Source organism: Delphinapterus leucas, chromosome 15 (assembly GCF_059928025.1).
Source record: "Delphinapterus leucas isolate spDelLeu-1000000601 "Yukka" chromosome 15, BTC_Dleu_Yukka2, whole genome shotgun sequence".
Taxonomy (NCBI): Eukaryota; Metazoa; Chordata; class Mammalia; order Artiodactyla; family Monodontidae; genus Delphinapterus; species Delphinapterus leucas.
In genome coordinates, this window is record NC_143143.1 from 76,160,451 (window position 1) to 76,174,656 (window position 14,206).

Here is a 14,206-nt window from a genome sequence, read left to right on the forward strand (position 1 = left end):
TATATCCAGATAATGGACTAATAGTCAGCCATAAAAAGGAATGAAATTCTGACACATCTACAACATGGATGAACCTTGAAAAAGTCATGCTAAGCGAAAGAAGCCACATACAAAGGGCCACACATTGTATAATTCCAAATCTGTAGAGACAGAAAATAGATTGGTGGTTGCCAGGGATGGGGGAGGGAAAGAATGGGGGGGTCTACTAATGGGTTTGGGGTTTCGTCTTGGGGTGATGGAATGTTCTGGAATTAGAAAGCAGTGATGGTGCATAACCTTGTGACTATATAAAAGCCAGTGGTATGGACATTGTTAACGGTAAATTTTGCAGTGTATGAATTGTATCTCAATTTAAAAAATAAATTAAAGAAACATCTATGAGACAAATATTCTTATCTCTGTTTTATACATGAAAAAACCAAGGCACACGGAGATTAAAGATATCCAGGCTGATGCTGAAACAAGAGAAACAAAAAGACAGATGGTGAGGTGACGTAATTTTTCCTACACCTGGCTACTCTACCTGTCAACCCATGGGCATCTGGGTTTGCAACTTCACACAGGCAAATCATGTCCTCTCTCTGGGCTCCAGTCAGAGGCCAGACTGAGACGACTCTTATCTAGATCCCTCTAAGGTCTTCAAGACTAGGGCATTGTAGTGGAACATTATTTATTCATATCTACAGGGACAGCTGTGGCCATTAATAAATGATGACTTTAACGACCCACAGTGGGAAATGGCCCTCTCCCAGGTGCATGGGAAGAAAACATTCTGGGTTTTCTGAGTCCAAGCCCTTCACACGGCCGGCTCAAATGTCAGAGCAAGGGGGCTCAGCAGCCCACCTCCTCCTAAGAGGCTCTGACCAGGAGGACCGTCCCATTAGGGGAGGATGCCTTACTCACCAGGCAGGAAGACTACCTCACCGGGTTAGAGGGCCACCTCCCTCAGCAGGAGGAAACCCCACGAAACAAGAGGAGCCTCTTGTTCACAGGGTGGGAGGACCACCCCTCCCTCACCTGGAAGACCCCTCCATGGGACAACAGAAACTCCTCCCTTGCAAGATGGGAAGACCATCCTTACCCCATTTGGGGCAGCAGGATCTCACTGGGCTGGTGGCGGCTGGAGCTGCAGCTTTTCTGCAAACAAGCACCTAGAAAGTGCAGTCCTTTCTCTGAGCATGGAAGGGTCCCCAAGGGTGCCCTGCATTGGGGGTCTCTGAGGCAGCCCCAGTCTCAGATGCAGGGACCAACCTGCAAATTATGATGCATTAGAAGCCAGACAGAGAGAGGGAGAGACACAGAGAAGAAACAGAGAATATGACCGAGGAGGAAAAGCAGAGGGAAGGGAAGGGAAGGGACAGACCCAGGTTGACAGAGAGCTCAGTAGGAAGCTGGAGGCAGGGCTGGGGACAGAAAGCAAATGGGGAGAATGAACACAAGTGTGCTCAAAGCCAGCAGCAAAGAGGCCCGGATGCAGAGGGAGGACCCCCCAGAGGCCTGAGTTTGGGGGTCCTTCCCACATGAAATGGCAGCACCAGCGCCACGGCCGCCCAGGGTTTCTCTGGCCCGTGCTGCTCCCACGGGTCTACAGCGTGGGGCATATCTCTGCAAACCTCTTCAAGGGCCTTTTTGGCAAAAGAGAAATGCACATTCTCATGGTGGACCTAGATGCTGCGGGAAAGACCGCCATCCTGTACAAACTGAAGCTGGGTGAAATCGTGACCACCATTCCCACTATAGGCTTCAACATGGAAACCGTGGAATACAAGACCATCAGCTTCACTGTGTGGGACGTGAGCGGCCAGGACAAGATCCGGCCCCTGTGGCGCCACTACTTCCAGAACACACAAGGTCTCATATGACTTCGTGGTTGACAGCAATGACAGAGAGCATGTGAATGAGGCCTGAGAGGAGCTCATGAGGATGCTGGCAGAAGACGAGCTCAGGGACGCCGTTCCGCTCGTGTTTGCTAACAAACAGGACCTCCCCAATGCCATGAATGCAGCTGAGATCGCGGACAAGCTGGGTCTGCACTCTCTGTGCCACAGGAACTGGTACATTCAGGCCACCTGTGCCACCAGCGGGGACTGGACTGGCTGTCCAATCAGCTCCGGAACCAGAAGTGAGCTGTACTCCTCTCTCCTCCCCTCTCACTCCCTCCTTCTACCCTCGCTTTACTCTCATGTGGCAAACGTGCCTCTGGGGTGTGAGGGCCAGAAGCTGTCTCCATGGTCGGTCACAGTGTGCTTCACTGCGCTGTAAGTGTGCAGACGCGGCCTGCACCTGGGTCTTTATTTAACGTAAATGGTTTTTGTTTCCAATGAGGCAGTTTCTGGTACTCCTATGCAATAGTACTCAGCTTTTTTTAATTATAAAAAGAAAACCAACCCATTGTTTAGTACTGAGAAGGGATTTTAGGCACACGGGTCATCCAGGAGTCGCTGTGTCAGAAAAGCCCGATGTTCCTCTTCTGGGCTTTACATCTGTGTTGAGATCCATTTTGGTGGTTGGTTTTTAACCCAAACTCAGTGCATTTTTTAAAACAGTTACAAATACAAGATAAGGAGAGCACTTGAACACACAGAAGGAAGAAATGTGCCTAGTGTAGGTTCTGCAGTAACGGCTTGAGTCCAGTCCACCAGTGGTCTGTTTCCCGTTGGGAACATGAAACGGGGCAGAACCAGCTATGATCCATTCTGCATGGTCACAATAGGGGGTCCCTGTGATTTGCTCTGTCTTGGGTCATCCCACACCCCATAGCGTTTGTGCTTGTATCTGTGCTTACGTGGCTGCCCAGGAGATAGGCTGGAGGCTGCAGCCACCGCTCTCAGACCCCTTGGAGGAACCCCAGCCTTTTCTTGGGTCAGCACGGGCACTTTGGTTGAAATGCTCTTGTTTGAGCGGGAGCCCTGCAGTCCCCTTGCTTGCCTGCTCCGGGCTCTCTGGGGTCTCACCAGCAGGAGCGCGGGTGGTCATCCTTGGGCCCCAGCCCCTCGGAGGCCCTGTCTACATGTGCTTTCACTCCCTCAGCCTGCAAGGGTCAGATGTGCCATCGAAAAATTATAACCTCTACTTTTTTCTTTTGTATTTTGATAAACACTGAAGAAGCTGGAGCTGTTAAACGTTATCTTGGGGAAAACCTCAGAACTGGTTTATTTGGTGTCGTGGAACCTCTTACTGCTTTCAATACACAAGTAGTAATCAAAACAAAAAACAAAACAAACAAAAAAGAAATGGCAGCACCAGGCCTGCCCAGGAGCCCCCATCAGTGGGAGAGAGGGGAATGGGGGTTGGGGGGCAGCTTCCCCAGCCAGGCAGCAGCCTGCCAGGGCGGCCTCAGCCAAGGAGGAAGCCGGCTGGTCAGGCTGGGGGCTGGGCTTGGATGTGCCAAGCGTCCAGCCAGGTTGTCATGGCCACGGAGACAAAGAGAGGGGCTGATGAGGGGCCCCAGCCGCCTACAGTCCCCAGGGAAGCCCAGTCTCTCTCTAGGACCTGCTTAACCAGGGCTTCAGGCTGTTGGCCAACCGCACATCCACGGGGAAGCCTGCAGGTCAGGGCCTATCCAGCTGCCTGGGTTGGAGAGGGGCATGAAAATCATGGCCCAGGCAGGGCCAGCAAAGAAAAGATCCCCAAGCATCTAGACTTTGCCAGCCAATCCTAAACACCTAACCTGCCTGGGCCTCAATTTTTTCATCCATTAAATAGGAAGAAGATCCCTCAGCTCATTCTAGCTCCCAGGGGTTAGGAGCTTATATGGAGAGAACCAAATGTCAGAACAACAGATTAATAATAAAGCTCACATTTATGGAGGTCATACCATGGGCCAGGGCCTGCTCTTGGCACTTTCCCCATCCTAACGCAGCATTCCTCCAACTACCTGTTGGGAAGGACTATTTTTGTCTTTAATTTCTAATCCGTTTGAGACTAATACTTTCGAAAATTGCAATAAAAGTGAATTACTAGAAAAACAAAGTAAAAAGGCAGACTACGTGCCTAATTTTTCTAGTCCTGGACTAAACTGGCATAAAATTACTCTGTGAAATTGCTATAAAACTTTAAACGTTTACTCTCAGTTTCTGTCCTTATCTCCATGCAAACCACACTGAGGCACGCTCTTAGAGCAGGTGACCCTCACGACCACCCAGGAAGTAGGTCCTAGAGTAGGCATGAGGGCGGCCTGCACAATGGTTAAGAGTTCTAGCAACCCAGGTCCTTGTACCGGCCCTGCCACTTCCTGGCAAAGGACTTCAATACCTCTGTGCCTCCGTTTCCCTATCTGCAATATGAGAATAAGACTAATGGTATGTCATAGGGGTTTTTGGTGGGGATTCAATGAGTCAATCCTGCGAAACTCTTTAGAACGGTAACTGACGTATTTAAACCCTCACTAAACATCATTTATTACTGTAAAATATCATTAAATGTCAGGTGGCATTGTTACTGTGACTCTCTATCTCCTCACCCTCACCCATCAACCACCACCAGACGAGTCAGGTGTCTATTAAGATGACTAGCTTACTGTCTGCCGTTCCCGCAAGAATGCTAGCTCTGTGAGGGCAGGGGCTTGGGTCGGTGCTGGCACCCATTAAACACCCACCTCAGCCTAGAACCATGCCTGGCACTTGGTGGGTACCCTCAAAATGGGAAGAAGCATGAACTCAAATCCTGGTTCTGCCATGTATTTGCTGTGTGACCTTAAGCAAATGACTCGACCTCTCTGGGCCTCCATTTCCTTATCTGTGAGATAGCAATACAATAATGCCATTGCCCATGCGTACAGGGAGGCTTGAAGAATGATGCTCCCTGTAGCACTTCTCAGCACTACACTTGGCAATGTCTGTAGACATTTTCAGTTGTCACAACTGGGGGGGAGGGGGTTGCTACTGGCATCTAGTGGGTAGAGGCCGGGGACGCTGCTAAACACCCTACAGTGCACGGGAGAGCCCCCCACACCAAACAATTACGCAGCCCAAACTATCAATTATGTGAAGGTTGAGAATTCCTAATATAAAAGAAAAAGAATCACCTAGATACCTATTAAGAGGGGAACGGATGTATAAACTCCAGTATAATCGTCCTGTGAAAGAGTAGGCAGAAGTTAGAAGGAATGAGCTGGAAGTGTGCAAAACAACATAAAAAGATCCCCTAGACAGTGAACAAGGCTGCGGAATACTGGGTGATCACAAGACATTACCCTCAGGGAGCAGGTAAAGGGACGGAGCTAGAATTTAAACCAGGAGCCTGGCTCCGGAGCCTACAGCTTTAAACATGGCCTCGGTTTGAGGCCTTTTACTTAAACAAATGCACACACTTAAAAACACACCCTGTCTTTTCCACAGGTTCATGTTTATGTATGTCAATGACACAAACACACAGGGAAAGATCTGGAACACTGCACGGTAGACTAGTAACAAGAGACACTGGAGGTGGGGGCAACCAGGGATAGGAAGGAAAAGGCTCCCTTGTCTGTAATTTTCTACAGGGAGATTTTGCATTCATATCTGTCACGTAATTAAAGATGAGCGATAAATTACACATGGACAGACCCTTTGGGGTGATCACTTGGTAATGTATAGAAATACTAAATCACTACGATATGCACCAGGAGCTAACATAGTGTTGCAGGTCAATTATACTTCAGAAAACAAACTCACAGAAAAAGAGATCAGATTCGTAGTTACCAGAAGCAGGGCGTAAGAAAATTTGCTCAAAAGGTACTAACTTCCACTTATAAGATGTACAAATACTAGGGATGTGACGCACGACATGATGAATACAATTAGCACCACTGTATGTTATTCATAAAAGGTGTTAAGACAGTAAATCCTGAGCTCTCACCACAAGGAAAAACACTTTTTTCTGTTTCTTTTGTTTTGTATCTGCCGGAGATGATGGGCGTTCACTAATCTTACTGTGGTGATCATTTCATGATGGATGTAAGTCAGATCATTATGCTGCACACCTGACACACAGTGCTGTAGCTCAATTACATCTCAATAAAACTGGAAGGGAAAACTAAATAAATAACTACTAAAACAGATGTATATACCCTTTAACCCAAAAGTTCCCTTCCCAGAAATGAATGAACTTACAGGTGTGAAGCAGTCTGCATCTGTCATACCATCGTTTGTAATGGCGAAAGATGGGAACAACCCCAGTGTCTATCAAGAGGAGACCAGCTTAAAAAAAGCCACCATGGGGCTTCCCTGGTGGCGCAGTGGTTGAGAGTCCGCCTGCCAATGCAGGGGACACGGGTTCGTGCCCTGGTCCGGGAAGATCCCACATACCGCGGAGCGGCTGGGCCCGTGAGCCATGGCCGCTGAGCCTGCGCGTCCAGAGCCTGTGCTCCGCAACGGGAGAGGCCACAACAGTGAGAGGTCCACGTACCGCAAAAAAAAAAAAAAAAGCCACCATGCATCCATCCAGTGGAATTCTATGCGCTATTATAGAACAACCTCCAGGATACAGGGTTAAAAGGCGGACAAAGCCAAGTGCAGAAATGTGAGTACAACAAGCCATCACTTTCATGTAACAAAAGCGGTGTGTCCAGACTATCTGAAGGGCCCAAGGTCAGCGGCTAGCTTTGGGGCGGGACCTGGGAGGCTGACTTTTTTTTTTGACTTATTTTTTTAGAGTAGTTTTGGGTTCACAGCAAAATGGAGCAGAAGGTACAGAAATGTCCCCTCTACCCCCTGCCCCACACACGCACAGCCTCCCCCATTATCGGCATCCCCCACCAGAGTGGTGCATTTGTTACAATCAATGAACGTGCGCTGATACATTACCGAGAATCACCCAGAATCCATAGCTTACATTATGTTGTGTACATTCTACAGGTTTGGACAAATGCATAATGACATGTAACCATCACTATGCCCCTACACAGAGCAGTTCCACTGCCCTAAAACTCCTCTGTGCTCCACCTTTTCACCCCTCCACACACCCCAACCCCTCGCAACTACTGATCTTTTCACTGTTTCCATAGTTCTGGGAGGCTGACTTTTTAATCTGCATTACTTATGCCTTTTTAATTTGAACCATGGAAATGATTACATACAATACATATAAAAATAATATATAGATTACGTATATATAATTTTTAGGTACACACATATATACATATATAGTTATGTATACGTGTATATTTATAATGTTTTAAAAATTAAAAGGCACAAAAGAGCATATACTGTATGATTCTACTTTACATAAAGTTCAAAAGCAGGCAAAACTAATCTGTGATGACTGAAATCAGAACAGTAGTTACTTTGAGGGATACCGACTTGGGAGGGAACACCCTCTGGGGTGCTGGCAATATTTACCAGCTGATGTGGGTGAAGGTTACACAGATAAATTCCAAGTAAAAATTCATCAAGCTGTACACTTAATATTGTAGGTAAGACATGCCTGAAAAAATTTGCATGTAAGACATGCCTAAAAGAATTAAAATTAAAAATTTTTCAGGAAAAAACAAAGTTCAATCACAGTGAGGGGGATTTCTAGAGAGCCCCTCATGGCCAGAGGGAACACTTTGCTTGGGGCCCTGGGAGGGGGCCAAGCTGGGGTCGAGGCACCCCCCCACCTCGGCCCCCCAAAAGAAACCAAACGGGAATCAAGCTGGCCTTTGTGGCCGGGTCCAGCAGAACAGGACAAAGGGCCAAATGACGGCCCCCTGCCCCCTCCAGCCCCCCTAGGACACTGAAGCCCATTCACGTTGGAGGCTGGCCATTTCCCCAGGGCTCCAGCCGCCCTTCTCTCCGGAGCCGGAACAATATCCCCTTTGACCACCCCCTTGTCTCCCACTTCCGCATTTAATTGCAAGTTCATGGGTATTAAGTGGCCCATACAGCTGACCTAGCTCCCTCTCCCCTCCCCGCCCCCCAAAAAAGAGGCCCACAGCGCTGTCTCTGTTCACTGCCCCTCTGTGAGCCCGCTCCTCCACAATGATCTGTCCAGAGAGAAAAAAGAAAGAACCCCCCTTCCTCCCCCCTCCACGCCCCCCTCAAAAACTCTGTTCTCACCCAGAAAGTGCCGCCTTGCAAACCAAGCTGCTCTGGGCCCTGGCACGGGGGCGGCAGGCAACCTCTGTTCCAACCTGCCAGGCTGCCGCAGGCTCGCTTTGCACCTCCCTGGTACCCCACTTGATGCTTGAGGAAACCGAGGTCCAGGAACGGTGGGTGACAGGCCTGCCTTCCAGCCAGGGCCAGGGCTAAGAGCCTCAAAACTCCTCCACCTGGGTGTCCTGATTTTCCCTTAGCTGTCTTCTTGCCCGCACTCAAGGGGGCGACCTAAACCTTTGACCCTTAATCCCTTCTCTAGCTTCGAAACCCCAGGGACAACTCTGAGCCGGTGACCTTTAAGGGTGGGAAGGAGGTTACATAAGCCATATGAGCCCACTGCCCTTCACATGAACCCACTTTGGCCCTGGTTCATGGATTTCTACTGCCAGTATGTCCCCTAGCCTGTAACACCCATCCTGACTGCCTACACCTCCTCCAGGAAGCCTTCCAGGTTACACCAGTCAAGGTCTAACTTCCCCTCTGCTGAAAAGCCTCACCTCCCACATTCCTCCACCACCAATTCAAGTCTGAGCCAGCTCTATCACCATCCTGAATTTGTCACCCTCTCTTTGTACCACCTCCTGGTGCAAGCTGCCACCATCCTTTGCCAGTTACTGCCACCAATCAGTCTTGCTGGTCCTACAGCCCAGCCTCCACACTCTGACCCAAGCGGCCCCTTTTAAAACATAAATCAGACCATACTCCCGCCGGCTTACAGCCCTCCAGGTCTGCCCACCGCGCCAGGAGGAAGGGCCTCCCCCACCCCCGCTCACCTTTACCTGCCAGGCTCTGCCCAAGTGCCCATTACCTTCCTCACCTGATCTCCTCCCCTCCCTCCCTCCACTCCAGCACCTGCTGCACTTCAAACTCACCAAGTTCTCGCTCACCTCCCAGTCTCTGCACTTGCCATTTCCTCCTGGAACTCTCTTCCCCCAAAAGTGTCACATACCTGGCTCCCATGCATCATTCATGGCTTTGCTCCCAGGTCAGGCCTTTTCTGAGCACCCAGTGGAAGGCAGAACCTCCTCCAGGTCGCTCTTCATCACACCCACCATCCTCCCTGCCCTGATTCCATCCCAGCATGCAGGTGTTAAAATTTGGAATGGTCCAGCTCCTTTGCACTTGTTATTTCTCTGTCGCCCCCCTGTTAGAACATCAGCTCCACCAGGGCAGGGACTTTGTCTGTTTTGTTCACTCCTGTGTCCCCAGCACCTAGTACAGCACCTGGCACACAGGAGGTGCTCAACAGGGCTTCCCTGGTGACGCAGTGGTTAAGAGTCCACCTGCCAATGCAGGGGACACGGGTTCGAGCCCTGGTCCGGGAGGATCCCACATGCCGCGGGGCAACTAGGCCCGTGCATCACAGCTGCTGAGCCTGCGCTCTGGAGTCCGCGAGCCACACCTGCTGAGGCCCGCACACCTAGAGCCCGTGCTCCGTAACAGGAGAGGCCACCACGATAAGAAGCCCGCGCACCGCGGCAAGCAGTGGCCCCAGCTCACCGCAACTGGAGAGGGCCGCGTCCAGCGATGGGGAACCAGGGAGGCCAAGGATAAGTAAATAAAATAAATAAATTTATTTTTTTAAAAAAGGAGGTGCTCAATAAAGATGGGGGATTTGATTAATTAGCGAAAGATTGCTCCTATTCTTCTTTAACTGCATTTAATTCAAGAGTGCCTCATGCTCTGTTACAGTAAGCAGGCACTCCTAACCAACTGCTGCTGACCAGCTCTTGGGCTACTAACTGGACCAGCCAAGATCTCCCTGCAGTATGAGGAGGGTCTGCATTTCAGGGTTTCCATACAGCTCCTGAAGCTGGAGCAGAGAGAAGGGACGGGGGCCTCCTACCAGGTGCCGGGCGGGGACGGGCAAATGAAGGCTCGCTCTGGGGACTGATCACCCCACCCCTCTGCTGGCCGAGACCTCCTCCTCTCTGCAGGTCCAACTCAATCAGGGTGCCCCAGAGGCCAAGCCTTCCCCCGTCAGAATCACCCACTCCTTTCCCACATTCTCAGCTGCTGCTGAGTGGAAACATGACGGTCAAGAGCAGGGTTCTGGTGCAGGGAGGCCTGAGTTCGAATCCTGCCTCCACCTCTCGTCATAGACTCTTAGAAACTCTGCTGGCTGCGTGAGCCTGGGCAGGTTACTGAGCCTCTCTGTGCCTCAGTTTCCCCTTTTTTAAGGAGCTCTACCTCACAGGGTAGTTGGAGGGACTGAAGGAGGGGAAAACAGCTAAACCAACACTTCTCAAACTGCAGCGTGCTTGGAAATCATCGGAGGGCCTGTTAGGAGCAGATTCTGATACAGTGGAGCTGAAGTAGGTCCAAACTCCCTTGTGGATGCTGTCAGTCCCTGGAGCAAACCCAGAAAAGAGCAAGGACTTTGGGGCTTTTGCATACAGTACGTGCTCAGTAAAATGTATATCCTGAAGTCACTGTCATCTGACTAAATGAGTCTGCAGAGGGCTGTGTATCTGTCCTCCTACTGGGATTACATTGGAATCTTTTCAGATCTCTGTGAGACCCTGACTTAAATCTGTAAACATAAATAAATAAAAGTTTAATTTTAAAAACTTAGCAGCTACCATTTATTGAGAAGCCACTTATCTTCCTCCATTTAATTCTCAACACTCCCCTGCACACTGGGCTGGGGGTGGCAGGGGCTCACTGCATGGAGACCCTTGCAACCACCGAGTTTAAGATGCTCCCCAACACACTGTCTGTAGCCTCCTAAGAATAAAGAGCAACTTCTATAAATCCTGTAACCCTTCTTTGAGCAGCACAGTCCCACCACTGCCCTGGAGCTGGTGTGCTTTCAAAGCATCAGTTGGTTCACAGTAAAGTATTTCAAACGCCACCATCTGGGACCCCGTTCGGTCCAAGATGCATTCTGTTAACATAGCCCAAGACTGGAGGGGCCCTCCCATGCACCCCACGGGAAGACTCTAGCATCGCCATTTAGACAGGAGGAAAATGAGGAGCAGAGAGGTTGACCAGCTTGTCTGGGGTCCTGCTGGCGTGCAGGCTTCTGTCCACCCCAAGAGGACCAGCGAGGGCCTGTGTGGGAGGGGCGGGGGCTGCCTCCCCGCTGTCGGGCACCTCCACCCATGCAGATAGGATCTTGCTCTCAGCAGCCACTGCACCAGGGGCCCAGCAGCCCCTGCCATAAAGGGGCCCTGGGAGAACTTTGATGTGGTGGAGGATGGAGCCGGCCTGACTCAGAAGCCGGGGCCAGCCGTGGGGGAGGGGAAGACCCACACCCAGCCTTCAACATGGTCTCAGCCTCTCTCCAGTCCACTTGGGCCCCCCAGGTAGTTTCAGTGTAACTCTTCCACCAAACCCTTTTACTCCTGACCGCATTTAAACCTCATAAAAATCCTTCGAGTTACGTACAACAATCACTCCCCATTTTACAGGTGGGGAAACTAAGGCACAGAGAGGCTAAGTGACCTGCTCAAGTGGCAGAGCTGGATTCAAATCTAGGCTCAGCTGATGCCAGGGCAGGCCTAAACTTATTTATAAGTACTTTAACCAGAGGGTGACCAACCATCCTGGTTTATCTAAGACTGAGGGGCTTCCTGGGATGAGGGACTTTTAGGTTTTTTTCTTGGTTTTGTTTTGGTTTTTATGTTTTAATTTATTTGTTTGTTTGTTTTATTTTTGACTGTGTTGGGTCTTTGCTGCTGCACATGGACTTTCTCTAGTTGAGGCGAGCAGGGGCTACTCTTCACTGCGTTGCGTGGGCTTCTCACTGTCGTGGCTTCTCTTGTTGCAGAGCACGGGCTCTAGGTGCACAGGCTTCAGTAGTTGTGGCACGTGGCCTCAGCAGTTGTGGTGCACGGGCCTAGTTGCTCTGCGGCATGTGGGATCCTCCCGGGCCAGGGATCGAAACTGTGTTCCCTGCATTGGCAGGCGGACTCTCAACCACTGCACCACAGGGAAGCCCGGGACTTTTAGTTTTAAAACCAGGACAGTCTCAAGCAAACCAAGGCAGCTGGTCGCTCTATTTACCACTCTACCCATCAATAAAAATAAAGATAATAATAACAGTGAAAGTAACAGCAGCTGAAAACCACTGAGCACTTACACGTGCCAGGCTCTGTCCAAACCCCCGAAGCAGGATTTTCCTTGACTCCTCACCACACAGGCCTGGAGGCGGGGCTTTTGTTCACCTCCCCTCCTCCCCCATTTCACAGATGAGGAAACTGAGGATGGGGAGGCCGCACAACTTGCCCACGGTCAGCACCAAGTAGAGGGCACACAGCCTCTCGGATGGCAGGAGGATGACTCGCCACGTCCTGAGGCTCTTGGAGGGCGCGAAAACAACCCCAGGAGCCATGGTCCGCTTTCAGCACTGACCTTTATGAGAGCAGTGTCTTTAACATACATGACACGGGACCAAACTATTGTGGCTGCAAATCGTCACAGGATTTCTAAAAATATGAACTTACAATGTGCCACTTAAAAACTGGGTGGCCAGGGCTTCCCTGGTGGCACAGTGGTTGAAAGTCCGCCTGCCGATGCAGGGGACACGGGTTCATGCCCCGGTCTGGGAAGATCCCACATGCCGCGGAGCGGCAGGGCCCGTGAGCCATGGCCGCTGAGCCTGCGCGTCCAGAGCCTCTCCACAACGGGAGAGGCCACAACAGTGAGAGGCCCGCGTACCGCAAAAAAAAAAAACTGGGTGGCCTTTGGGCGAGTTCCTGTACTTCTCTGGGCCTCAGTTCCCTTGTCTGTAAAATGGGGATAATAAGAGTCCTCTCCTCACAGATGACAGTGAGCATCCTGTGAGATCACACTGCAGGGCTTAGAACATGATCTACAAAGGAAACAATAAGTATCAGCTATTATTATTAATGGCTGTAGTAGTACTGGTATCACTATGTATTGACATCACATGCAGTGTAGTTTTATGGAAACCATGTAAGATAAGGCACACTCCCTCTTTCAGCAACTCTCCATGTCTGTGTGGATAAATGATGTCAAACTGTGAGAGGCCAGGCCAAGCCGGGCCCTCCCCCTCGCTGACAAGCATGGAGATGAGACCCTCCCAGCCGCCCACCCAGCAACAGCCATCTCCACAGAAGCAAGTCCAGACCGGCCCACCACTCAGCAGCACCCAGAAGGCTCCTAAAACCGCCCTTAATGGGATCCGTTCTGGCCAAAGCACGATCCTTTAGTAGGTGAGAGCCAAGGCAACAGTTCCCGCCACATGGAAACTGGCTTTCTGCTCAGAAACCAGCCTAAATCCTGAACTTGGCCGCTCCTCTCCCCTTCTCCCCACCCATCTACTTTCTTCACAGCAGCCAGAGGGATTCTTCTAAGATAACTCATTCACCGTGACCCCCTGGCCAAAAACCCTCTGCTGCTCTTAGAATAAAAGCCCAGCTCCTCCCCTGGGCTCCGTGTGATGCAGACCCCACAACGCTGTTCAGACCTCCTCCCCCACCCACTGTCCCCTCACTCACTCCACCCCAGCCCCACACCGGCCTCCCTGCTGATCCTAAAACTGGCCAAGCTCATCCCTGCCCCAGGGCCTTTGCACAGGCTGCTCCCTCTGCCTGGAACACAATTCTTCCTGCCCTTCTTCCCATGGCTGGCTTCTTGGCAACCAGGTTCCAGTTCAAAAGTCATCTCACCAGACAGGCCTTCTCTGATCATCAGATCCAAAACAGCCCCCAACACTAACTAATTTATAATCCCTGTATTACGGTATTCATAGCACTTGTCACTTGCAGAATTTTTCTTGTTTATTGTCCGTCTCCTCCTATTTAGATGCCAGGTCTTTGATGGCAAGGATTTTGTCTGCTTTGCTCCCTGTTGCTTCTCCAATGCCTGGCACCTAGTAGGACCTTAATCAGTATTTCCTGACAGTATGAAGACATTAGAAAATAAGATTTCTGGAGCTTAAAATGTATCTAACACAGTAGATCACCTATTCCCTGTGTGACAAGGGCTCTGAGAGAAGACAGGCAGTGCAGAGAGCAATGGGGAATCTGACCCAGCCTGGGGAGGGGGAGGGGCGAGCCAAGGAGTAGAAAGTACTTTAGACCCTCGCCCCTCAGAGTGTGGTCCCTGGACCAGCAGCACGGGCATCTCATCTCCTGGGAGCCTGTTACAAATGCAGCATCTCAGGCCCCACCCCAGACCTG

The 14,206-nt window shown here is 50.6% G+C and overlaps 1 protein-coding gene and 1 pseudogene across 3 annotated transcripts in view; one reads left to right on the forward strand and one right to left on the reverse strand.

The window, feature by feature from the left end:
* The window catches only part of PREX1 (phosphatidylinositol-3,4,5-trisphosphate dependent Rac exchange factor 1), a 194,263-nt gene that overhangs the window by 158,640 nt on the left and 21,417 nt on the right, over window positions 1–14,206 (reverse strand). The window lies entirely within an intron of this gene.
* On the forward strand, window positions 1,316–2,203 carry LOC115803385 (ADP-ribosylation factor 1 pseudogene; annotated as a pseudogene).